Consider the following 27,399-nt stretch of genomic DNA (forward strand, 5'->3'; position numbering starts at 1 on the left):
CTATACTCATATAGACAGAGAGAACAATATGACCCTATGTTAACACTTTGCTTTGCATATAGGATCTATATAGAGAGGTGCTATATAAAGATTCAATTTATTAAATATCATTATGTTGTATTCATTATAGAGAATAATCTTTTTTGCCCATATTTTCAGTCTGCACTGAGATTGACTTCAGTTCCAGAAGACTCAGGCCAATAATGTATTCTAGTAAATTATTTCATGGTTCAGTTTTGAAATTAGATTACTGAAGACACATTGAATCCTTATAGAAAGAAGATGTAAACAAGTGTTTGTGACACTGGATTTCTACTTCCAATATTTAGGGATAAACACCTGTCGAATTTTATTCATGTATCTCAAGAGGAAGTGACTAATCCAAGCCTGCTTAATATATTCAACTTTATATACCATTATAAAATGATCCATTGATTAGACAGATGACTGAAAAAAGCATAAACCTAAAAAAAAAATAAAAAACTTGAAGAGGGTCAGACCAAGATAATTTACATGCCTTAATTATATCCAAATAGTGTTCTAACTAAAGATGTTAACAATTAAAATGAGTAATAACACTCTACAAAGAATTAAATTTACTGGCAGATTTTATCCCACTTGTATTATGTTGACATGATTCCATAACCTCTCCCTTCAATAAATGTCAGCTATTTGTTTTTATATTTGAATTTCTCAAATGCCCTAGCTATGAAAACAGAGGAGCATGAAAAGGAATTGTCAAAGATATGTCTCTTTTTACACCTGGCGGTTAGAGAGATTGAAAGTGTGAAGAAGACATTCTAGGCCGATGGTGGAGATTTGCCTACTCATAGTTTTTGAGTGAGAAATATGGAAACCATTTGTCAAAATTGATTTAAAAAAAAGCATTGGCATAAACAATGGCCATGCCATGATCAGTTCTGTGGAGGAATAAGAATGACATTTCTGTGATAATTGCTTATTCATAATAATTGATGTAATAATTGCTTTCTGTGAAAACCAGCAATGGAATGGGGACAGTTACTGACAATATATATCTAAAAATACAAATGGTTGCAGGGCCAAATTCTCTTGACACAGCTGAAAACTGCAAAGAATCTCTGCAATTCTGGGACCAATTGCATGCCCTGGACTACTCTAAAGGCATAGGCTAGTAATCCTGTGATCAATTCAAAGATCAATCCATCAGCCAAAGATTGCTGGAACCAGGGACATCAGCATACAGGGGGGAAACATAGCATAGGAGTGTAATGTCAGCTGTACCTCCAGTTGGCGGCTAACCCACATCAGGTGGCTCCACATCTAGGAATATTAGGCTGCTTTCCAGCCCCTTTGCTTTGCCAGAGTGACAGTGATCACAGCTCAGGACCTGTTCCTCTAAGTATACTGCACGGGATTCACATTCACAGAGAAGACAATCCATAAACACTCTGAATGATCAGATGGATCACAAGAAGTTTCTGTTACTTAAGGTCCAAATCCATCCCCCACTGAGATAAATGGAAAGACACTCAACAACTTCATTGGAAGTTGGTCTGAACATCAAAAGAAGTTGTAAACAATATCATTAGAAATTTTTGAAAGCTAAATAGCAGGTGTATTTTATTAATTTGTTGCTCTTTATTTATACTGTGTGTCCTTTCACTTTTGTATTTTGGAAGAGGGTAAACTGAAGTATCCAAATGAATAGCTTTCGTGAAGAAAAATTTCTCGGTGATGATTTGGTCTTGGAATTTTGTATTTATACTGGGGATAAGTACCCGGTTTGTAGAGGACACTGATAATTAAAGTAATCCCCTTACTTTTTATGGATTCCTGTTTTAATCCCATAATTTTTGCCATGCTTCTAATTTACTACCACTGGGTTGAGAGGTGTGAACAAAAGATTGTTAATGTGATGTTGCTTTTGTATGTTATTCCTTTGGGTTCTGTTGAAAACTTGATATAGTTTATTGAATAATAAGACTATTTACTTAGGCTGGAAACCTCTGCCCACAGGCTTAATTTATTCCCATCCCCTGGCCAAGCCATTTTAAAATGTTACTGTGTAATGAAGAATCTAAATTAGAAGTTTTTTCAATCTAACCTACATAAATGATCACTTTGAATTACTCAGTATTAATATTATTGACCAACAATATATCACTGTCTATATTTATAAAAGTCCCCAAATGGGAGGTTTGTGGCTGTATTAGAAATATATAACACATATGGGAAATAGAAAAGTATTTCTGTGGGGCTTTTAATAATGATAGGCTAGAGAAAAGAAATACAATCAAGGCATTATGGACCTGATCGAAAGCTCACTGAAGCCAATAGGAGTTTTTCCACTGATTCAGTGTGCTACTGATCAGATCACATTTCAAGGAATATGCATCCAATTTTGTCCCCTGTGGATGTAAAATGACTAAACTCCCATTAATTATAACGGAAACAAGATTGGGCTCTAAGGTTGCATCTAGCCATTAAAGAACCAACACAAAACAAACAAACAATTAACCTGAGTTTTTTCACATGGTTATTTTTTTGGGGGGGGCTTTTATCTTGGGCTCTTTTGGGGCACCTTGCTTTTGATAAGATCAAAAAAATTTAATTGATTAATATTAATTGATTAATCTTCACATCTACCTATCTAAGAGGTAAGTAAATAATAATACAGTATATCCATTTTACATATGGGAAAATGGAGGGCCATACAGATAATTGTCCAAATTTACCCTTGGTATAACTCCATTGAAATATGTGGGGGTCAAGACTGAAAATGGTCCTAAGCATCTTCCTCCCACAGTCAGGGTCAGTGGGAGCAACAATAACAGAATCTAATAACCCCTATTCTTAGTCTCAGACTAACAATATCCCCAAAGGCTGTCTCTCAGCTGTTGTAAGCAGACTAACGGATAGCCAGACACCAAACCTATTTAGTGATCACATTCTTATAGGCTGTCTCTGGAATGCATATCAACCTAAATAACCCTGGAATTGAGTCTATTTAAAATCATGTACATTTTTTATTAGATATATTTTTAGAAAACTTAATGTGAGTAGCACAGGAATTCATCTCAAACAAGAATTTAGCCTGGGTTTATGTTAGCATATAATTTGTAAAAGTTGTAATAAACATGCCTTGCTGAGATTGGCAAAATTTATACGAAGGAAAACACCATGGCTAATTTTGAGCTACTTGCTTATATGCACAAAAGGGATAGTGCTCGGCATGGATTCAAACCTCAGGTTTGTTATGTGATCTTCAAAACTGCATGGAATTGAGGAATAGTTATATAACTAAGACCAGAATTTCCAAAGTAACCTTTTCTTTATAAACTATATTTTGATTAAAGATTTTGGCTTCCAATATAAATATTAACCAGCAGCCTAATGATGGGATCATGAAATACAGTCAGTCTTTCATTCAGATATGAAGAAATATATAATGCTTAACTCAAGAATCTGGGCCTGAGTTGGCATTCATTGTATATTCCAAACTCCTACTGAAGTAGATGGAACTTTAGGGTGTGCCAAAAGGCAAAATTAGGCTCTAAAAATAAACATATAGTGAATAAATATATAAACAGTGTAAAAAGATGAGAAAAAATAACAGCATGCACCATGATGGTCAGTATTAAATTAACCCTGCCCATTTTTACAGTTGCTCAGAATAATAGGACCATCATTATTTTCCCAGTATTTTTCAAATCATGGTAAGAGATACTTTTAATTTATGTGCCTAACAGAGAGGAAACTAGGTTTGTGATCTTTGTCCAGCTGCATTTGGAAATCACTCTTGCATGTAAGTGATGAAAGGAAATCAGTCAGGAACATAATCACCATGTTTGTCCTTAGAAACATGGTTAGTTTTTTCAAGGTCGTTCTTTCCCACAGACTCACCTGCTTCTCTGAACCGTTCTGTGCTTCCTAATACCACCTTGCGATTCAGAAACAGGAAAATAAAGCACTCAGTAGCAGTGTCAGAAAAATTATTTGTTAGTAAACTTTAGGGCCCATTATGTGATTGGAGCTGTGCAAGGTTCTATATAATTTATTTGTATTGCAGTAGCACCAAAATGTCCCAGGCATGGCTGAGCACTCCAGTTTTGTTAGGGGCTATATAAACACAGAAGAAAAAGATGCTCTATGCCCCAAAGATCTTACAATCTAAATAATCAGACTATGGGATTCTTCTTCCTCCTCCTAAAATTCAACAGCCTATTACCTAATTCAACAGGAAACTTTTTTTAAAAAAGGTAATTTTGGAGACAGTTGAATGATTTGAAAAATATATTGAGTTAACTGAAATATTTAATTGTAATAAATAAACATGGACCTGCTAATAACCAATAAGAGATCTTGCTTTTCTATGTGCTTGCAAATTCCCAAATAAATCGATGCTACTGTATAAATAATGTTGAACAATTAAACACCACAGTGCTTACTCAACAAAAGCAAATGACCAAAACTGCAATGGTATAAGGGAGAGGAAGTCAACATGGCTACTAACTGTTCACAGAAAAGAAATAAATGCAGTTAGATCAGGGCAAATATTTGTAAAAGGATTTATGACCATGCAAATAAAGTGTATGGATTCATATGGAGGGGACTCACCATTTCACAAGCATTTGGATAAATTAGATCTTGTAAGCTCATATTGTGCAACTAAGTCTGTTCATTTGTGAGTACATATGCTTTGGTTTGGAAACACAGATTCTTGGGAGAACAGCTCCCAGGTCTCCTGAAGTACATGCCAGTGCCCTTCCTACTAGGCCATTCTGTGTCCTGTTGGAAACAGATTTGTAAAAATCTCAGTTTGGAAACAAAATAAAGGACTCGATTTGTTCACTGTCAATAGTTTGAACAGCTCTAACTGTAACACTTCTAGAACTAAATTTTCTTTATGACCAGTATTTTCCAGGCAAGTGTAGGGACATGTTGCTTTATTTAAGAAAAAAACTCCTGGGACTGATGGTTTGGATCCAAGATTGTTAGAATGGTCTACTTATATCATTGCACAACATTTAACTGGCAGATGAATTTGTCCTTGGTCTCAAAAGAGCTCTTGGAAACAAGTACTAATCACCCCAGGATGCAAGTCTAGCGATACGCAGAGTATGGAAAATTACCCATCTTGGTAACCTCTCATATAATTAATATAGCTTAGTAATGTGGGGTAGTGCATAGAGATCTCTGGATTAAAGCAGCTATTGAAGTACAGATGATCATGAAAAAATTATCCTTACCCAAGAGGTTAAAACATTTATTCTTGTGTTTCATCCTCAGCAATTAGCAAACTGGAGTTACACCAGACACTTGAGTTCACAAATGAAGGACATGGTCAGACTATAAACTCTTTAGGGCAGGAACTGTGTTTTCCTCATTTTTTAAAATCAGTCATAGTACAGTTGGGCTCAAATCCTATTTGGGACATCTAGGTGCTACCCTAATACCAATAAAAATAACTAAACAACCATCACTATTTGTCTAATCTGGGAGGTATACACATAACTGCCTGAATTTGACTCAACTTGACTATCAAGGCTTGAGGCTTCCAGAAAATTTGCTGTTCTTTAATAAATACTTGTCAGAAGTACTGACATTTGTAGCTACCCCACAAGGGGTGATTTTGTTGTGAAAATATAAAAAGGTCTGAGAGGGGAAGCTGAATAGCAACTCAGTTATATATTTGGGGGAAAAAAAAGAAAAGAAACCAAATCATGTTTACTCTAGGTGATGCAACCCAGTTTATGGATCCTCAGTTCTGCTTTATGTAAAACCATATAACCCAGGGATTCACATTAAAATTCCTATTTTTTTTAATCGTTTGTGGAAAGCATTTCTGGTTTGCTATTGAAAGGACAGCCAGGGTGAAAGAATGTCACAGACATTGCCAGTCGGCTTCTGCCTCAGTGTTCAGGGTACACTTTGTACCAACAACTGGTCTTGCTGATTTCCTTCCTACAACTGATTGGATATTAAAAATGCTGGCTCTAATCAAAATTTCTACTTCATATTTAAAAGTGGATAACTTCATAAACTCAGGGAAACCAAAGCTGCCAAGATTCACTTGCTGTATTTCCTACATCCCTGACTGCAATTGTGCACCTTTGCTTTCTGGGAAATCGGGTGCCTGATGAACCTGTTCACAACTTCTCTCTCCACACATCTACCCTCCAGCTTAGAGGCAACAAGCACATTGCAGGCTTTGTTTACTTCTCAAGCCACAAAACAGTTCTACTTCTTATTTTATTGTGGGTCTTTATTTTTTAATTGGTTTCACAACTGGATGGTACAGCTTTTAAGTGGTTTTGAAAGTATGTGTCCAAACCTGTTTCCCAGTTTAACAGTCTGTTTTCTTTTTGATTTATATTTCTGTTTAGTAAACTTCTGCCATTTTGAATATTTTTTCTCTATAATCATTATAACAAAAAACAAAATAACCCAAACAAACCACACAATCCCCAAACCCTACATAAAACAAACGTCTACAATGGTACAAATATCTTCTCATTGGTGATACAAACAGGGATACAAATTTCAAATGTCCTGCAACACTGTTGCTGATAATCTTTTCAGGAACGACAGTGGTGGACAATGGGTGGCTCAGGGGATTATTGATGGAATGCTGAGTCTGTTGTTGAGATTTTCAGAGCAGACTAGAGAATTAACCATGCAACCCCTCTTAATTTTAATGGGAATTTTAACCAGTGCCAATCAAACGCAGGCCAGCAGTGTTTGAAAGTTGTTACCAACTGATGGCTATGTGTCAGGTTGTGGGAAATGTGTTTAGTGGGCTCAGTTCAGATATTCATTGATGACATGTCTGCCTCACAAAAAATGCCACCAAAATTGGCACTAATTGATAACCTTGTTGGAAGGTTCAGCATAGCAGGCCAAGAGTTGACTGGGCAAGGAGAATGAACTATTATCTCATCCCAGGGTTGAGGCAGCATGGGAGAAAGTTTACAGTTCCACTGCCCAGGCTGTGACTAGAGGACTTCTGTCTTCAGGCCTGTCAAATCCAATGCATATGGAGTTATCACTTTCCCATCAGCTCTCTCTCACTAGGCAGAAGACAGCACAGAGTAAAATACCATTTCCTGCTTCTTGTTGCATCTCCAAAGTTCACAAGTACTGTGCTTGCTACAGTTCTCCTGTGGGGTTCCATGTCTCCTCTCTGCACACAGCTGCTTCCTTTTTGCACAAGAGTCTTTGGAAGCTTGTTTCACTTATCAAAACTAAACTGTGAAAACCTTAGAAAATAAAACACAAGTTCTACTGGAATCCAAAATCCCATCACAGATGGGCAGATTTGGTTATCCTATAAAATTAGTTTTGAATAACTATTGTTTTGGCCAAATTCTAAAATGTAACAAAGTTTGATTGTTCTTGGCTCGTCCTAATTTGCTTACTTAAGGATATATTCTACCCTCAATGTGCACATGTAATTCCCATTACCATTAATAGGGCTTATATATACACATACATCTGAGGGAGACGTGACCATTTATTTGGAATGTTCCAAGGTCAACTAAAGCCTGGATGTCTTGCTTTCTCTGTCCTCTCAGCCCTACTAATTGAGAACAATGCTTATGCAAGACTTCCTTGGGGAATTTGGGGTCTGAGGTTTTATAGCCTGTAGGCTGAAATTAAAATAGGAACCACAGCTGTTTGGATAGGAGTTCTGGACCTCTTCATTTGAGCTATACTGAACTAAGTCTTACCAGACCCTCATAGCTCATGAGTCGAATCTGACATTTGCCTGGAAGACAGAGCTGGGAAAAGTGACCAATTTGCAGTTCCTTGGGATTTGCAGACAAAAAGATATTTCCTTGTATATATGCAAGTTTGATTTAATATTTGCTACTTCCAGTGACTGACACAGGTTCTCACATTGAAGGTTGTGAATTTCCCCCTTTTGGGCAAAGGCAAGAGTGTCTATGACTCCAGAACAAAAACAGAGTGCACCGTTAACGGCCCTTTCCTCTTAGAAGTGGTAGGTCTCCAGCCCCCTCATGCATTCTGTACCGGTTTTGTACGGATCATTGTCATTCTAGTATGCTTTATCTTGGCTGAGTAATCCTAGGGAGATAAATAAGCATGGGATTTTATATCGTAGCAGGCTGCTGAATGGTTCTTCTTAAAGTGTGAGCCAAAGTTGTTTTTCGCTTTTTTGCAAATCTGTTAAAGTGTGACGATTTGCTGGTGGAAAGGAAATTTTGCACAGCTCCACACATAGGTTTGTTTATTTTTGTGAGCTTGAATGCATCCATTGCACTCAAAATAAAGAGAAAAACTAAAGCAAAGTGAAAAACCTTTCCAATGAGCCAATGGGAAATGTAAGCTTTTCTAAGTGCTAGAGCCAAGTGAGTTGCTGAAACTAAAATTCTGTGAAGGAGATCACTAGTTTAGTCTCTCTGTCCATGCTTCTGGAAACCCACAGGCATGCTTAACTTCAAGCATGTGGGCAACCTCACTGACTTCAATGAAACTATTCAAATGCTTATAGTTAAGTAATGTAAGGGCTTGTCTACACTATAAAGTTAAGTTGACTCAAGTTATGTCAATGTACAGCAACCACTGTAATTAAACTGCTGTTGCTTGTTTACGCTACACTGCTTGGGTCAGTGGAGCATTTCCACAGAAGCAGCTCTTGCATCGACACAAAGCAATGCACCATGGGTAGCTATCCCACTGTGCAACTAGTCACCTTCTACCGCAGGGTGTTTTGGGAAGGGTTTGCAGTCCCTCATGGGGGCAGGTTCAGTGTCCTATGATGCAGTTTTCTCAATCCCATCATTCTATGGGTATCCTAGTATGTTTCATGCAGCTTTTCAACTGCCCCGGTAACCTGCACACCAGCCATCTCTGTCAGAAAGTATGGATCCTGCTTTGCTCTTCAGTATTGCACTGAACGTTTCAAACAAACACGCCTGATCCTGCTGCATTTCCTGACCTGCGAGTCTGACGATGATGCCTTGGTGTCTGTCTTGCTGCGTGCCATGGAAACAAACAATTCAAGATTGCTGTTGGCATTCACAGAGCAGCGGCATATGGTGGCCCATCGGTTCTGGGCCCGAGAAACAAACATTGAGTGGTGGGATTGCATCATTATGTGGGTATGGAATGATGAGCAGTGGCTGCAGAACTTTTGGATGCTCAAGGCCACCATCCTGGATCTGTGTGTGGAGCTCACCCCAGTCCTCTGGCTGGGGAAGAAATAAGGAAGCCCTCCCAATAAACCTTTGCCAGAGGATTGCAGATTACCTCCAGGAAAGTTTCCCAGAAATCTCTATGGAGGATTCACAGGACATCTCTGGGCACATAAACAAACAAACTATTCCGCAGGGTCCCCTCTGCCTAGCTCTGCAGTGGAATGAGAAGCAGATATCAGCCTTCCCTCTATTGGTTATTTTGCTACCCTTCTAGCCTGATAAAAAAAATAGTAAATGAGCTGATGTGTTCCTGCAATAGTGAAGAAATCTGAGTACTTACCAGACCTTCCCTCTCCTGCATCAGGTTTGCCAGAGCTGGACTGTTGGGTGTGGCTAGGCTGCTCACGGGTCAAAAAGAGGTTCTGGCTCACCATGCCACCGGATCTCCCTGTACTCTGTCCCCCATCCTCCTCCTCCTCTTCCTTGTCCAGCACATTTTCCTCAGGGTTCACTCTGATGGCCTGTGACTCTTGGTTCCCCGAAGTATCCATAGGGGTCTTGGTGGTGGAGGTGGGGTTGTCACTGAGGATGGCATGCAATTCCTTGTAGAAACAACATGTGACTATTTGCCTCTCTTGCCTTCTGGTATGCCTGCTGAAGCTCTTTGATTTTTACACAGCACTGCCGCATGTCCCTATTGCAGCCCTTCTCCTCCAGGCCCCAAGCAATTTGGCTGTAGATGTCGAAATTCCTACAGCTGGATTGGAGCTGTGACTGCACAGTTGCTATGTTAGTTCTCCACACTGAGCAAACAGGAAAAGCAAGTTCAAAAATTCCCATGGCTTTAAAAGGGGAGAGGTGTGCACCTGTGGCCACCAGGCAGTGGAATTCAGAACAGTGACCAGAACAGTCATGGTGGGGCACTGTGGGACACCTCCAGGAGGCCATTTAGGTCAATGTAAGCAACACAGTGTCTACAATGACACTGAATTGCCCTATGTCGATCTAAATGCTACGCCTCGGGCGAATTAAAGCGGCAGGAGAGAGACTGTAGCATAAACTCTTCCATAGTTAGGTCGAGGTACATTGCTTTTCATCAACCTAACTCTTTAGTGTAGACTAGGACTTTGTCTTTGCAGATTTGTGGTTTAAATTACCACCATTTGGCTGATAGGTGACTTGTGTAAAATGAACTGGTGATTAAATACATTCTCAGTGGACAATGGTTTACATCAGCATATTCAGCATTACAAATAGTATCAACTCTTAATCTCAGCAGAAACTGCTCAGGGGAGAATGGTTTTCTTTAAAACAATGATGGATTTTCCAACGTGCTGTGGTTAAATTCTAAATCCTGTGCCATTGTTTTAAAGACTAATGAAGACTAATGATACCTCACATCATTTATACTAACTATAATTAAACCATCAAAGATTGAATATAAACAAATTGATAGCCAAAGCAAAACTTGAGTTGTTTTATATCCCTTTTCTATCTAATCTTTCACTTACACAATGCAAATGAGACCTACACATGTACATCCTCATGTATCCATGGAAAAATAGAGCCGTTTAAGTCTGAATATAATAAATAGCACTGAACGCTAACAATTCTTTACAATTTAAATCCTTTAAAATCTGAAAGTCAAATTCTACTGAGAATATAGGAAGGTGCACAAACTCTGGCAGGTTAACTTTGAAAGTATAATAAGGTTGGCCAAGAAAGAATTTGAGAAACAACTTGCTACAGATGCAAAAAACTAACAGCCTGAAAAACAGGCAGTGGGGCCGCTAGACAACCCAGGTGTTAAAGGAACACTGAAGAAAGACAAGGCAATTGCAAAGACACTAAATGAATTCTTTGCATCAGTCTTCACTGAAGAGGATGTGGGGGAGATACCCACATCAGAACTATCCTTTTTGGGCGACAGATCTGAAGTACTGTCCCACACTGATGTATCAATAGAAGTGGTTTTGGAACAAAATGATAAATTAAACATTTATAAGTTATCAGGTACGATGGTATTCACCCAAGAGTTCTGAAGGTACTCCAGTATGAAACTACAGAACTACTAACTGTGAAATATCTCTTAAATCAGCCTCAGTACCAGATGACTGGAAGGTAGCTAATGTAATGTAATGTTGATTCTGGCAATTGCAGGAAGATAAGCCTAACTTTAGCACCAGGCAAATTGGTAGACGCTATAGTAAAGAACAGAATTATCAGACACATAGATAAACATGATTTGTTGGGAAGAGTCAACATCACCTTTGTAAAGGGAGGTCATGCCTCACCAAGTTATTAGAATTTTTTGAGGATGGATAATGGTGATCCACTCAATCTAGTGTACTCAGTTTTTTTAGAAATTCTTTGACAAGGTCCCCTATAGAGATCAGGTGTGTCCTTACTCTACTCACCTAAGCAGTGCCATCTTGAAGTGAATCACATTCAGGCCTGACTGAGGGATGAAATGACATCTGGAATCCTTAAGGATGACTGTAAGAATATTTATTATTCAGTGTTATTTTGAGTGATCTCCCTTTTTTCTTCTCTTTCTCTCCCTCTATAATATGTAATATGCCTCTAGGCATGTCAAATAACTCAGCTGAAGTCATGCAATTCCTTCTGCCAGGATGTTGGAAAAGCCCCTCTCCTGTACAGAGAGCAAAATAAATACCTGTCATAGTCACTGACTAGTTACAGTAATGCAGCATTTAGTTTTTGGGTTATATTTGTTCAATAACAATTTATATGAATGATTGCTTTGCTTGCTGTTGTGTTTATTTAAGATATATTTTGGACACTTTGAAATGTAATAACCAAAATACATAGAAGAAGCTTTATTTATTTCAAGAGGGTGTGGAGAAAGAAAGGGCAGTGGGGAGTAGAGAAAAGGTTCTTTATAGCCACATGACTAGTGAATTTTTATATTTACTGTATGGAAAGAAAGCTAAGTAGCTGAATAGCTGCTGGTTGGCTAGATGCCGGCACTATTTTTATTGGCAGACAATTCTGAGTGGCTGAAAACTGGTCATTAACACCCTGACACAAAGTGCTGACAGGGCAATTATAAGATTAACACCCCCACGTTATATTAACAACGTCAAAACCTCACTCTTACCTGACACTGAAAAATAACAGCATGAAGGATAACATTACAGACACTTGGCGATTTTTAAAATTAAAATACTACAAGTTATGAACCTTTTTGGTAATGGTTTAAATACCCAGATTAGCTGCTGAAGTCCAGTAAATGACTGAACACATTTTAAAGTGCAGTTTTATATAGTTAGAAAAATGACTACGAAAATGAAGTCATGAGGCCCATGCTTATTCTCTCCCAGTGATTCCAGAATTAATTTGCCTGAGTTTATACCTTTTGCAACGGCCGTCACTGGAAACTTGACCTGACATCTCAGAAGTTCAAGCTTACCCCCTAGATCTTCACTGGCAATAGATATTCTATAGTCAGAACATATCTGAGTATGTTGTTGATGCTGCATGAGAAAATACAATCCAACTCTTTGGCTCTGCAGCACAGATGGTAGTGAAACTGGTTTTGTTAAAAAAGTAAGCAGATACAAATCTAAGGCCTTGTCTACACTTAAAAGTTTTGCAGCTTCAACTATGACAGCATAATCAAATTGGCAAACCTCCTTAGTGTAGGAATAGTTAGACCAGTGTCAAAGGGTTTATATCTGTATAACTTATTCCAGTTTGGTGAAGCAAAATAAGATTTTTTGGAATAAAGTGTTTTATACTAGTATAACTGCATCTACACTAGCATAACTATGTCAGTTAAAAAAATAACACCCCTTTCTGACATAGTTATGTTTAAGTGTAAACCAGAATTAAGATTCACAGAAACGAGTTAGGTTGAACAGAGCTGTGCAAAGCATTCAACCTGTTTTGTTTAACTTTAGGACAAAGCTGAGACTTGTTCAGAATATCAGGAAATCTGAGTTAGGTGTTTGGGATTTGGATTTACTAAATTTACTAAATTTAGTACAGTTTTGAGTAAACATCATACAGATTTTCTGAAAAAGCTGCAAAACCATCACAGTCATAATGGAATTAAAGCCACAAAGTTAAGATGGCTTTATGTAATCAGCGATGGATTTGTTAGAATAGCTAAAGCTGAAAAAGCTGTCATTTATGAACTTTGGAAAAAGTCATCACAAGGGGTCAGTAGCCAATCCACACTAAGGGTTGGTTGCTGTTGGGTTTTGGCATACCGAAATAACACACAAAAAAGTTCACAAACAGCTTGAGATCTTTCACTGAATGAAAAATGCATCTGTTTGAAATGGGGTCCTCATTATGGTGACTGGTGAGATAACCAAAGCAACATTCTTGGAAGAAAATGGAATTCTATTGGCAGGCAGAAAACTATTTTTCTAAGTGAACTTTAATTATTGCATCTGCTTTGGCCCATAGCAAGGTGTATGGGGAAATTCTGAACTCTCAGGCCATCTAGGGTGTTGAGCCTTTTAATTTTAATGGGTTTTTTTACTTCATTAATAAAAAACCATGATCTAATACAAACAAAACTTAGGGTTAATGAAGCTTCATTGATAACATGCAGTCTGTCATTGTCATAAATATAAAGGGAAGGGTAAACCCCTTTGAAATCCCTCCTGGCCAGGAGAAAGCTCCTCTCACCTGTAAAGGGTTAAGAAGCTAAAGGTAACCTCGCTGGCACCTGACCAAAATGACCAATGAGGAGACAAGATACTTTCAAAAGCTGGGAGGAGGGAGAGAAACAAAGGGTCTGTGTCTGTCTGTATGCTGCTCTTGCCAGGGACAGAACAGGAATGGAGTCTTAGAACTTTTAGTAAGTAATCTAGCTAGGTATGTGTTAGATTATGATTTCTTTAAATGGCTGAGAAAAGAATTGTGCTGAATAGAATAACTATTTCTGTCTGTGTATCTTTTTTGTAACTTAAGGTTTTGCCTAGAGGGGTTCTCTATGTTTTTTAATCTAATTACCCTGTAAGATATCTACCATCCTGATTTTACAGGGGGGATTTCTTTATTTCTATTTACTTCTATTTTTTATTAAAAGTCTTCTTGTAAAAAACTGAATGCTTTTTCATTGTTCTCAGATCCAAGGGTTTGGGTCTGTGGTCACCTATGCAAATCGGTGAGGCTTTTTATCCAACATTTCCCAGGAAAGGGGGGGTGCAAGTGTTGGGGGGGATTGTTCATTGTTCTTAAGATCCAAGGGTCTGGGTCTGTAGTCACCTAGGCAAATTGGTGAGGCTTTTTACCAAACCTTGTCCAGGAAGTGGGGTGCAAGGTTTTGGGAAGTATTTTGGGGGGAAGGACGCATCCAAACAGCTCTTCCCCAGTAACCAGTATTAGTTTGGTGGTGGTAGCGGCCAGTCCAAGGACAACGGGTGTAATATTTTGTACCTTGGGGAAGTTTTGACCTAAGCTGGTAAAGATAAGCTTAGGAGGTTTTTCCATGCAGGTCCCCACATCTGTACCCTAGAGTTCAGAGTGGGGGAGGAACCTTGACAGTCATGTTGACAAGGGACCAACAATAAATTTTGAAATGTCAGAAATGTCTTTAGAGATTTCTGGTATTTTACAAAATTTGAGTAATTTTTTAAAATGTGGGGAAGGGTAGAGAAACATTATAAAGCTTAATTCAGCATCTGGGAATCCGCTCTATACTTACAAAAGATTGCCCTTGGAAAGAGAAACTATATAATGAGGAATTTTACACATTGTACTTACGAAGGAGTTTTATCAACACATTTTGAGCAACCTATTAACTAAGTGAAGTTAGTGTTGATTGCATTTTTCACTAGCCATAACACACCAAATAAGATGACAAACTATACCATTACTTAGGTGCTTAGGAAAAGGGCACTCCATTTGCAGACTCAACTGCTTTATTCTACCTTCATAAACAGCACTTAAAATAATAACACTGAGGGGAAAATCCTGACCCCAGTTTATGCACCTCAGGAAGAATCCAAAATCTAGCAGAGATCCTATATTTCAGCTGCATGGGAAAAGAGGGGTCTGCAGAGACCCCTACCAAAGGGATTCCATGTTTATTGTGTGCCATGGAACAGAGCTCTCCAATGGCTGCCTATGCTGGAATGTGTTGGGTGTGGGGGGGACTGTGAGCATGGCTAAGCTAAAACCAGTGGTCAGTGCATTGCACAGACCTGCTCACACAAAACTCTGCATGGGAGCAGAGCAACAGGCTGTATCTGCTAATTCTCACCTCCTTCCTTCTGTGTGACAGGAGAGTATGGGTCAAATTCTGATATAATCCAGTTCTTTCTTTCACAGGTATAAGTAAAGACACATTTGGCAACCTGTGTTGGCTGCATGGTGGTCAAGAAAAAGAGTATAGTCTACAATGAAAGTCAGTCAGTAGTTTGTGACTAAACTACATGGTCACGTACAAACATGAAAATGGGAGAAGGTTGACACAATTCTGTATTAAAAAAGAGAATGAAATAACGGTGACTTCAGTGGCCACTTTGAGTAACCACAGCAATTTATATTTATTCTGGAAGATATACAGACTTTTTTGCAGGTCTCTCATTGAGAAAGGCAGAGAAAATATGTATAATTATTGCAGGGACTTTTCCCATTAAAAGGATATTTTCTGAAGCATGGTTTTGCTTCTAATAGACAGTGAGTGCACACTATGGACTGAAAGTTGGAGACTTTAGGTTCCGATACCACGGATTAGATCTGCTTTGTTTACATGTCATGCAAAAAACTAATGTATGGTGTTCTGCTGATATGCATGCCACTGCAAGTAACGTGCATCCCATTCCAAGGTGAAGTCATTTTAAAAAATACAAGACTTTTGTGCCTGTGTTGTGCCTGTGTATTATTTTGGCATTATGAGAAAGGAGAAAAAATTGCAAGCATTTTTAGAACTACATATGTTGAATGAAAGCAACACATATATTCAAAATCCCAGTTACTAGTTCTGAGTTTTTCAAGGGAGGTTTTCAATCTATTTTTCTACACATATTCATCCTCCTAACATCTCGTAACAATAGTTTCAAGGAGCAGTGTCAATATTTTTTTTCTTTGTAATTTTTGATTTGTCAGCTCCTGTGAGACTTAAATTCTACCCAGAAAAAAAGTTCAATCTGCCCAAAAGCGATTGGAGCACTATCAATTCTATTAAGCTTAATTTGGAGGAGCTGTGAAAACTCATAACGTGCCCCTGTCCTATGGACTGGAGAAGGGAACAAAGGAATTTCATACCTGCCAGCTTCAGAATCGTGATACATATATATGGTGACAAACTGGGCAGTTGTAGGAGTGTCTGTGGAGATACCTGTGGAAATTCCCCCTCAGCACAAGTGCCAACTTCCTCAGAGCAGCATTCTGTGTTTTGACTCCTACCCTTCACATTTCTCACACCCAAAGTCTATCTTTTCTTGACTTTCACTTGTTACCTGTCTGTCCCACCTTCCCACAAGAGCTTTTGTTCCTGTTTGCAGCACAGTCATGTCAGTATGGTTTACATCTCAGCTTTCAGAGTTGAAATGCACTCTGGATTCCTTTCTTCCTCCTCCTGAAATGCTGTGGCAGTCACTGGAAAGGATTGCAGGGCACATCTGAGATCTAAAAGGGGACAAGCTTCCTCTGGAGGAGGAAATGGGGTAAATGGTGAATTGTGTGATATAAAAAACAGGATGCATACACCTTACATGGGTGGTATCTTTAAATTATCCTTAATATATGTTCTTTGTTCCCTAATTACACGTTGCTAAGCCAGTCCAAAGGAGGAACCAAATGTGGAGGTCCTTAGTTCTTAACGTAGTAAAAATTAGGAGTTTTGCCCAAGTAACGACTGATGAAAAAACGAGAAAGAACTTGAAATATTGGCCCCATATGGGCAGGTTACCACATTATGACAGGTATTTCCACATTGTTCTTCTGCTTAACACTGTGTATTATATTTATACAAGATATATTACTTTGTAAACCTTCATTTACAGTGAGCTTTATTCTTGGGGGATTTGCTGGAGTTAGAAGTCGAAGAGCGGAAGACACTAATTGCATTAAAGCATGGCATATATTTTTTTTGGTTAGAGTAATATTTAAAACAAACCAATGAGGGGCCTGTTTTTTACATATACAATAAGAAAATGTCAGTAGCTACAAAAATAAATAAAGGCCGTAGGAGCTGGAATGGGTACCACAGTCAGTTATATAAGTACATTATAAATAGTGTGATGCCCTACATTGGGATTGTGCTGCCAAAAAATAAATAAAAAGAAATCAGGACACTTTGGCAGATATACAATTCATGAATAAACAGGGCTTAGGGAAAGAGTTGGTGGCAACCCTATATTTTCATCTCCCATACATACTACTGTTAATATAGAAAGTGAAATAATGGTTCAGCGTGTAACAGAGTACTATATATTTTCATCCCCTACTAATAATAATGTTCTCTTTAAAGGCATTTCAGTGCATACAGGGTATGTTGACTATTACTCTAAACATGCTTTTTAGATGGAGGTTTGGTTTTGCTCTTCACTTTCCGTTATATTTTAAACTCCCCTTAAAGGGCTGGAAAGAACACTTCCGTCTCGTGCATGTTTGCGCACACACTTTTATGTTGCAGGATCATGCAAACAGAGACTGTTGCTTCTCAGTGACACTGGGGTGAATTTTAATAGCAACAACATATTGAGAATTTGGAGGAAATTGCCTCATAGGCTATAGTAGTTTTGTGGTAGGTTAAAGTTGGCTAACCCACTGTTTGACAGTGGTTACTTCCTGAGGCTCCCTTTTGCCAAAAGAACATTGTATGGCTCCCATAGCGTGATGTTTATGCCACCAGAAGAAAACCACAAAAGTATTAACTGATGAAATTCTAGATCTGCCCAGAACACACAGATGCTGTTGGTATGCAGTTTATGGTATTGTGATGGATATGCTAAGCAGGGGACTACAACTCCCATTCACTTTGTCCCCATTGCATTTTCTGCTTTCCTCTAATCAGGCAAGAGGAAGGGTCTTGAACCAGGTGGTGGCCGGGCTTAGTTGGGAAGCAGCAGTCACATATCAAGCTAGGAGTTTCAGAGAAAAATCCCAAGAACTGTATACAGAGCCACATGTGGAACAGGCATTTGCTGCTGGATATTACAGCTGGGTGCAGGTCTGTGTGGGACCTATTGGAAGCAGTATTGGCTGGGCAGTGAACTAGGGCAGCAGGCTCCAATGAGAGACACTACTAAGCCTGCCCTGGAAAGCTCCTATTTGCTTGAATAGAACTAACCTGGGGTGGGTACTTGAAGTGCCCTAATTCTCAACTGGACTGCTTTAAGGGCCCAAACCAGAACCACTATTGCTCTCTGTCAACTGCAATTGTTTAAGCTTCCGTACCTAGAATATCTGCAACCTTTCCCTTCCCTCCAGCCCTAGCAGAATATCCTTCCATCTAGCCACATGTCTGAGTGTTTATTGGGACCCAGCAGGGCTAGCGCCTACAAGCCTAGCTGCTGAAACACCTACAGAACTTGCCTATACGTCGTGGTACACCTGGCACACATCTGCCACCTTACGGATTGAATGTGCTCCAGCACTGAGCAGCCCCAATAATTACAATATTAACACTGAAACTTCCATCCATCCTGAACTCCACCCCTACAAGCTCTCCACACATGCATTTGGCCCAACCTTTTACCACCCCCGCATTGCTGCTTAAAATCTAAATGAGTAGTCTAGGAGATATAGCTGGCACAACATCCATCTACTGATTTGTGAAAAACAAAGGCATAAAATTGCTCTGGCAACTCTATCATCATCTTTTTTTTTATTTGTCAGATTTATGCCTGTTTGGGACAAAAAAAATGCTAGTTTTGAAAAGCTGTTTAATGAATGGAACAAGTTTCAACTTTATTCCCTGCTTTCATGCAACCAGAGGTTATGTTTATTTAGAAAGTTAACATTTGTACAGATTATACACACAACAGTTCCATGCCAAAAAACACATGACTAAAATGACTCTTTCCATCCTTCCCTCAGTTTTTGACCTATGGCTGTTTTTACAGAAACTGGATCTTTAAGCAATAGATTCTAGTAAAGTCAAGGGAAAACATGGCACCTTGTGCAATAATTTGCCAACAGTGGCTTGAAAAAAGGGATATGCAAAATGCATTTGAACCTGGGAACCCCCCAGATTGTCCCCAAAATTATTTGAATAAGCTAACTACCAGTGAAAGAAGCAGTAAAAACTATCAATTAGAACTGGATGATCTTTGGAGAACTCATCAGGTAAGAAAGTTTTATTTTTATGGAATAAGTCTGTTTTAAAAACTCTTGTGAGTATGTTAAAATGGCTTAATTAGTCAAGATGAAAAAAAACAATAGAAACTATTAGGGTGGCAAATTGTGCAAGAAGTTTTCAATGTGTAATTGTTCACTTTACAAATTTCCTTCTTTTATATTTCCCGCCTTTTTCTTTTTTGCTCTCTGAAAAAACATTCATATGATGACATTTTATTAATATGAGTGGTTGAGGAAAGCACTTTTGCTCAATCAACTGTACAAAATTAAAAATTCACTATTTGTGAGCACCTCACCAGAAACCTGACTAAAGCTACAATAATGCAACATAATCTAGATGGGCAAACTTTTACTTCAGGGGATTTCCATGCAAGTGTAAATATCCATCTGTGTGAAATGCCATGCAAGATTGGGCCACATATATGCTATCCTCAGATCAGGAAACAGAATCAAGACAATGTGATTTATTTTTAAGAGATTACCAAAAAATGGGAATTTTCATTGGAAAACTACCCATTAAGAGTTTCCTCATCAGGAAATAATGGCTTTCTCATGGGAAAATTCAAAAAAATGAAGGAAGTGTAGAAAAACTTATGTCTCCACACTTCTTGTTTTCCAGTATTTTCTGTCTGGAAAACAGTAACAAGGTGTGAGAAAGTAGGGTTTTCCCCTTTCCCCCTGACTTTCTCACATTTTGTTTTTGAACTAGAAAGAAGTCAGTGATACTTTCTTTCACTTAAAGATAAATTAAAAAGTGAGAGAGGAAAAAAAACCCATAAGAAAAACAACCTTTAAAAAAAATCCAAACCAAGCAACTAACCAAAAATCAAAGTGTTACTGTTTATCTTTTTAGCCATTTTAAAGATTTGCCCCCCACAAGTCAAAAGGAAAAACAGAGTAGGTGAGCATTTTCCCACAATTACAAAATGAAAAATTTAAAAAAAATACCCCCAACATTGTTTTTTTCTCTCAAAAATTCTTCCCAACTGTTTTGGGATCCACTCCCCCAGACAATTTACCAGAAACAATTTTTTTACAACATTTTTCAGGTTTGATTAAAAAGCTTTTTATCTTAAATATTCTGACCTGCTCTATTTATGATACATAATCACAATTAAGCAACAGTGTTTGGCTTTTGAACATTTTGCTTCAGAGAGCAAGCTCTAGGGCAGTGGTTCCCAAACTTGTTCCGCCGCTTGTGCAGGGAAAGCCCCTGGAGGGTCGGGCTGGTTTGTTTACCTGCTGCATCCGCAGTTTCTGCCAATCGCGGCTCCCAGTAGCCACGTTCGCTGCTCCAGGCCAATGAGAGCTGCTGTACCATAGCACAGGCCATAGAATGTCCCCCAAATAATTCCTGGAGTATATCTTTAAGAAAAAACATCCAATGTGTATTTCAAAATTGCCAGGGATGGAGAATCCGCCATAGCCCTTGGTAAATTGTTCAAATGATTAATTACCTTCGCTGTTAAAAATGCCTTATTTCTGGTCTGAATTTGTCCAGCTTCAACTTCCAGCCATTAGATTATGTTATAGCTTTCTCTGCTAGATTGAAGAGACCATTATCAAATATTTGTTCCCCATGTAGGTACTTATAGCCTTATAGTCACCCCTTACCCTATTTGTTAAGCTAAATAGATTGGGCTCCTTGAGTCTATAACTATAAGGTATGTCTTCTAATCCTTTAATCATTTTCATGACTCTTCTCTGAATCCTCTCCAATTTATCAACATGCTTCTTGAATTGTGGGCATCAGAACTGGACAAAGCATTCCAGCAGCAGTTTTACCAGTGACAAATACAGAGGTAAAGTAACCTCTCTGCTCCTACTTGGGATTCCCCTGTTTATGCATCCCAATAGCCCTTTTGGCCACAGTGTTGCACTGGGAGTGCAGGTTCAGTTTATTATCCACCATGACCCCCAAACCTTTTTTCTGAGTCAATGCTTCCCAAGATAGAGTCCCCCATCCTGTAAGTATGGCCTACCGTCTTTGTTCCTATTTGTATTCATTTAGCCATATTAAAATGCATATTGTTTGCTTGCACGCTGCTTACAGAGCTATCTGGATCTCTTGGTATTAGTGACCTGTCCTCTTAGTTATTTACAGTCCCCCAATCCAGACATTATCTGCAAAATATCAGTGATGATTTTATAGTTTCTTCAAAGTCATTAATGAAAATTTTAAATAATGTAAGGCCAAGAACTCCACTGAAAACAGCCAATCAATCATGATTCCCCATTTACATTTTGAAACCTCTGAGTTAGCCAGCTTTTAATCCAATTATTAAGTGCCGTGTTAATTAAATAATGTAGAATGATATAAAAATCAACACGTCATGAGGCACCAAGTCAAACAATTTACAGAAGTCTAAGTATATTACATCAACAGTATTACCTTTATTAACCAAACTTGCAATGTCAATCAAAAACTAGCAACTAGCTATTGAGAAGACACAGAACACAATCTCTCTCAGAATATAATGCAAAACCTTGATTACAACCTCAGCAACAATTGTAAATAATCAATGTTGACATATTCCTACAGGTTGTGTGGGTTGTACATTAAATGCTTGTGGAGGAAGTATGTTATTGTAATGAAGAGTTTGCATTATACAGGCAGGGAGGTTAATGTTCTCTGTGTAGTGTGTGGGATTCAGTGGGGAAGTTTGCTGATCCTCTTTCTGTCTGGGAAAGATCTGTGTATGAAGCTAGCGAGAAGGATTAGTCCCTATATTCGCCATACATAAAATAGGAAATTTCCAACTCAAGAAACAACAGAGAAAGACATCCTTAAAGAAACTTCTATATGACTTCTCTCCAGTTTTGCTAAGTCCTTTGTTTTTTAACAGGTTCAGGTTGGAATTTTCAAAGAAGCCCAAGGTGAGGCTTTTCAAAGACACCCATTAATATTCAATGGCATAATTAATATTCAGTGGGATTTGGGAACCTAATTCCCTTCAGTTTCAGTCAATAGCACAACCTGTTTTTTTTCCCCCTTTTCTCCTGTGCATGGCACGGGAGGCGTTGGCTCTAAAGAGAAACATCTGCGGAAAAGGAAAAGGCTAGTTCCCTCAGGGACATATCCCAATGTTCTTTGGCAATATTCTTCAAAGAGACAGACTGAGTTGGTGGTTCCTTTTCTATCTACATGATCTCTTTTATTCATTACATATATAAAAAAGCAGAAATTCTGCTCATTTGCCTACTCTTCTAGGTTACAGAATAATGTTTTTCCATTTGGAGATTGAAGTGACGATCACTGTCAGTGTGCATTGGCAACTACAGTGCTTCTTTCAAATATTTGGATATGAATAACATTCCATATAAAGCCACTATCATCTGATGCATTTTTTTACTTAGTGAAAGGAAGACTTTATACATCCATTATTGGTATATTACTCTAGCAGATTTCCCTTTGAATCCAAAGTCACGGAGGAAGGAACAGGCGAGAGGAGGAGGGAGCAGGCCAGGGATGGGGCTTGGAGAGACACACATCATGATTCGATAAATTCTACAGAGCTCATTGCAGAAACAGAATATAGCCCCCTTTCATATTCATATCCCCTCCTCTCATCCCTCTCTCCCACAGCTAGGACTCCCCTTAACCATTAGTTGTGGGAGACATAGCAACATAGCTTCTTTGGAGCTGACTCCTGGACACATTGCTGTAAATCAGCAGCAGAATGGAATCTTCATGCAAATGGCCATGGCCTTGCACTGCTCTTAAGAGACATGCAGGATTTGGAGACCAGCTCCAAAAGCCTGTTGTGCAGCATGGGTAAACTCTCCCACAACAGAATGAGTAGGAAGAAAATGTTGCAAAAAGATTCTGGCAGAGATTTCTCTCTCTTTTGCTCCTTTCCTTAGGTCTAGGAGAAATCAGGCCCATATCTATTAGCAGGTTCTTCCCATTTGAGAGAGAATTGATCTTGTTGTTGTTGACTTAATGTCATTCGCAAAGAAGGCCTGAACCAGAGTCCAGTGATGTGAGTGTGCTTTGGATCAGGCCCTTCAAATCATAGATTTCTGTTGGATGTTCACAGTTTCTGTGAAAGGTTTCAGAGTAGCAGCCGTGTTAGTCTGTCTTCGCAAAAAGAAAAGGAGTACTTGTGGAACCTTAGAGACTAACAAATTGATTTGAGCATAAGCTTTTGTGAGCTACAGCTCACTTCATCGGATGCATTCCTGTGAAGTGGACAGTTGTCAGGAAAATTTTGCTTTTCATATCAAACTGTTAAATTACTCATGTTTCTTGTACAGTTAGCACTCTCAATCCTTGCTTGCTTTATATAAATGTTGCAATTATGTTGTATGCTGCAATAAATGGAGATTTCCCTTCAAACAAAGAAGCGTTCCAACTTCCAATACGTTGCTGATTGCCTACAATCTTACAAAGTCTACTCAAATGGTTCTTTGGTTTTGTAGTCTTTCATCCTGGAATTGTATGTTGTGTCTCATGGATTATATTCAAGCTGGAGGTGGAAGACTCTCAAAAGATTTAGAGAATATCTGAAATATATCTGATTCTTTTTATTCTCGAAGTCAGGCTGAAAAGCTCATAAGATTAGGCTTTCCTGCAAGATTTTCTGTACTTCCTACTTGAGCACAGGCTGGAAATATGATAAAGTTTTTCTGTTCCAGCTGAAACTAGTAAGTGCCAAGGTATGTGGGGGGGAGGGGCAGTTAAAAATTTTGAATTACAAAACAGTTCAGTTCAACTTGAATTTTGGGCTGAAATAGGGCTTTATTTTGCCTGAGACAGCTTGTGCATCTTTAGGCCCTAAAAGTGTGAAGACTTACACACAGGCTTAACTTGATGCTCCAGAAGTAATCCCATTGAAATCATTGTCACTGCTCACAAGGCATACAGTTAAAACGGTGTGCACATTTTTGAATAATCAGAGCCTAGTTAATGTGTCTCTTGTTTTGTGCATCTGTTTTTGTTAAAGACACTTCTTTGAATATATCTGATTTTGCAAAAATGGGTCCCCCTTTTTCCCAAAGCAGCTCTACTGATAACCTGACTTTTTCATAGTGACTGGTGTAGCTTCAGTATATATAATACAAAGGCATGATGGCTGGCAATTTCCCTCCCACATGGAATAGTGATGTTAACCTCTGTATAATAATTCTGACAACTCAAAATGTTTGCCAACAGCTCCACGATACATTTCATTCTTGGTTTCTGAGAATGGCAAACTGGAGAGAATGACAATGCTCCCTCAAAGGTACAGAAGAATTCAGCTGCTGAGCTTACAAATGAAAGAAGCTGAAGAAATGCACAGTTTAAACAAGCATTTTTATATCCTTTGGGTTTTCAATAGCAGTAAAACAACAAGACAATCCCTTGAAAGACTTAGGGTACAAACTAAAGCATTATGCTCATCTGTTCTGATAGCCATGCAAGGCTAGACTATAATTTTCAAAAGTAATTAATGATTTGGGGTGCCTCCATTTTAGAGAGCTCACATTGAGACCCTTTAAAGGGCCCAGATTTTCACCCTCTGAAAACCAAGCCCCTTTAAGGTGTGCCACTTCTGAAAACCTTGGCCATGGTTCTTTCGCTCAAGTACTTCTGGCCTATCCAATGCTACCAACAGTAAACACCTTACTGAGCACAACTGCCAAAAGAGAAAAAAAATCCCTCTCTTTCATTTTTCTTCCCTTGCAAGGCCAAACATGCTGTCTTTGGATAAGTTTCAATCCTGCTTTAATTCATTAAAAGAGTGAAACAAAATCACCCTTTACATCCTTGACAGCTGGCAGGTTTTATGAGTTCTTACTGCTCCTGCCAAATTAAAAAAAAGTTTTCATTCAGGTCTGTCATAGATCCTTGGAGTGCTGGAAGTGTCAGAGATGTCAAAGTGTACTCATAACAGCAACATACAGTATCTGCAGGCATTAAGGTATTATGCTACTATACTGGTGTAAAGGAAGTTATAACTCTTTTTTTCTTCCAGAAAGAAAGAAAAAACCCTAACACATACCAATCCCCCAAAGAGGGAGCATTTCCATCTCTATCAATTCACCTGGCTTGTGCCAGGAGTTTTCTATTAATCATTCATACACACTCAAGAAAGAATAAGGTAAAGACCTGGTGGTTTCCTTGATTCTTGTTTCTTAAATAGCTGTCAAGTATCTTTATGAGGAAGAATGGTATTGTGGTTACGGAGCTGGACCAGGTCTCCAAAGCACTGTGTTCAGTTCCTGGCTCTTCCACAGACTTACTGAGTGACTTTGAGCAAATCAGTCATCTCACTGTGCCTCAGTTTCCCCATCTGATAATGGTTCCTTTGTCTGTTTAGCTTGTGAACTTTTGGGGGTAGACACTAACCTTTTAAAAAATATTTTCAACACCTAGCACAATGGAACACTGATCTCAGCCAGGGCCTCTAAGCGCAACTGTGATATAAATAAAGAAGAATAGCTACCAGTTTACATTTTCTGAAGTCATTTCTTCTTTATATTAAGATAGTAACTGGCAGTTATGGAACAAATATGAAAATCAAGAAACAAAAACAATCCTGAAGAAGGTACAAGATTGAATACAAAATACTAACTCTTTACGCAATCCCACACACAGTATATTGCACACACTGTATTACACTACATACAAGATATACTTTGCATCTATACAATCCGAGCATCCAAATGGTATATAAATAGTTTTACTTCGATGCCAAGCACAGAAAAGTTTGGGAGCTGTTTGATATCTTGTAACTTTAGGCAAAGGTATCTTGATTATGCCTCAGTGAACCAGCTATACTTACTCTTGCTCATGTTCTGAGGAAGATAAAGTTGAATTTGGACCTGCAGATTTTGCATTTAAACCTCCCTCTGCCCATCCCAAGAAAATGCAAATGAAGATCAATTCGAGCAACACACAAAAGTAAGAAAGCAAAGCTTTCCATTTCAAACCCTTCAAGCTTTTGTAGTTGTCTACACTAGAAAGTTGTTTCATTTTGGGGATGGGAGGGGGGGGGGTAAAGCCTGTGATATAACTCCAATCCATCAGATTACTATTGCTATCATTTCCAGAGGCGATTGGGAGGGAGTTGCAGCATTTTTTCAGAAGTGAGGGCTTAATTCAGCAAGGGCAGATGTCAGATTATTATTCTTGGCTTCATTAATTTAGAAAACAGCTCATGGGCATAAGATGCTATTTACTGCTAGCAGTATATTTCAAGGAGTATCTATCTTGTCAATCAAGTGCTGTTTATATTGCTTGACTATGTCATTTTCATTTTGTTTTGTTTAGTTATTTTAAAATCAGTATTATTCTGTGATCTGCTACCCCTTATCTAGGGTGGTAAGAATAGCTTGGGGTTGCGACATAAAGACCACAATATGACTAGTCTTGGCACCGAAACTTTGAAACCCAAAGGTGCAGTTTTTTCTTATAAAAAGCAATCATTATGGCATATACATAGCCTTGAGTTATTTCACTTATTAAGCCAACAACTGTATAAAATAGCAAGTTGCTCTTGGAAGAAATCAACTTGCTGCTTTTTGCCTGTACAAGATCATGTTTGATACACATAAATGTTTAGAAATTCTAAGCCTAGGGCAATTGTCTACTTCTCAGATAGAGTTACAACAGAACAATAAATAGACTTTCAGTTACATTTTTGTGATCATGTGGATGTAACAGGCTGAAATAATTTGCTCGCCACAAGAATTAACTTAAAAATGTCTTTGAAAATGTAGCTTTTGGTTGGCTTTGGCTAGAGAGACCAGGAAAAGGCATTAACCTGAAGTGATGGCAATTGTATAGTAACTTGTACCCAGATTCTGTGGTGCTGCACATTTCAGAAACACAAATATAAGATTAAATTACTCTTACCATCAACTGGACGTTCTGTTTCAGGAATGAGAGCAAAATCCCAAAGTCTCGGTTTCCAACATATGAGTTTTCATACCAGAGTTTGTGGTTTACAACTCCATTTCCCTTTTACTGTTTTTTTTTTCAAAT

Source organism: Lepidochelys olivacea (genome assembly GCF_965140295.1).
Source record: "Lepidochelys olivacea isolate rLepOli2 genome assembly, chromosome: 4".
NCBI lineage: Eukaryota > Metazoa > Chordata > Testudines > Cheloniidae > Lepidochelys > Lepidochelys olivacea.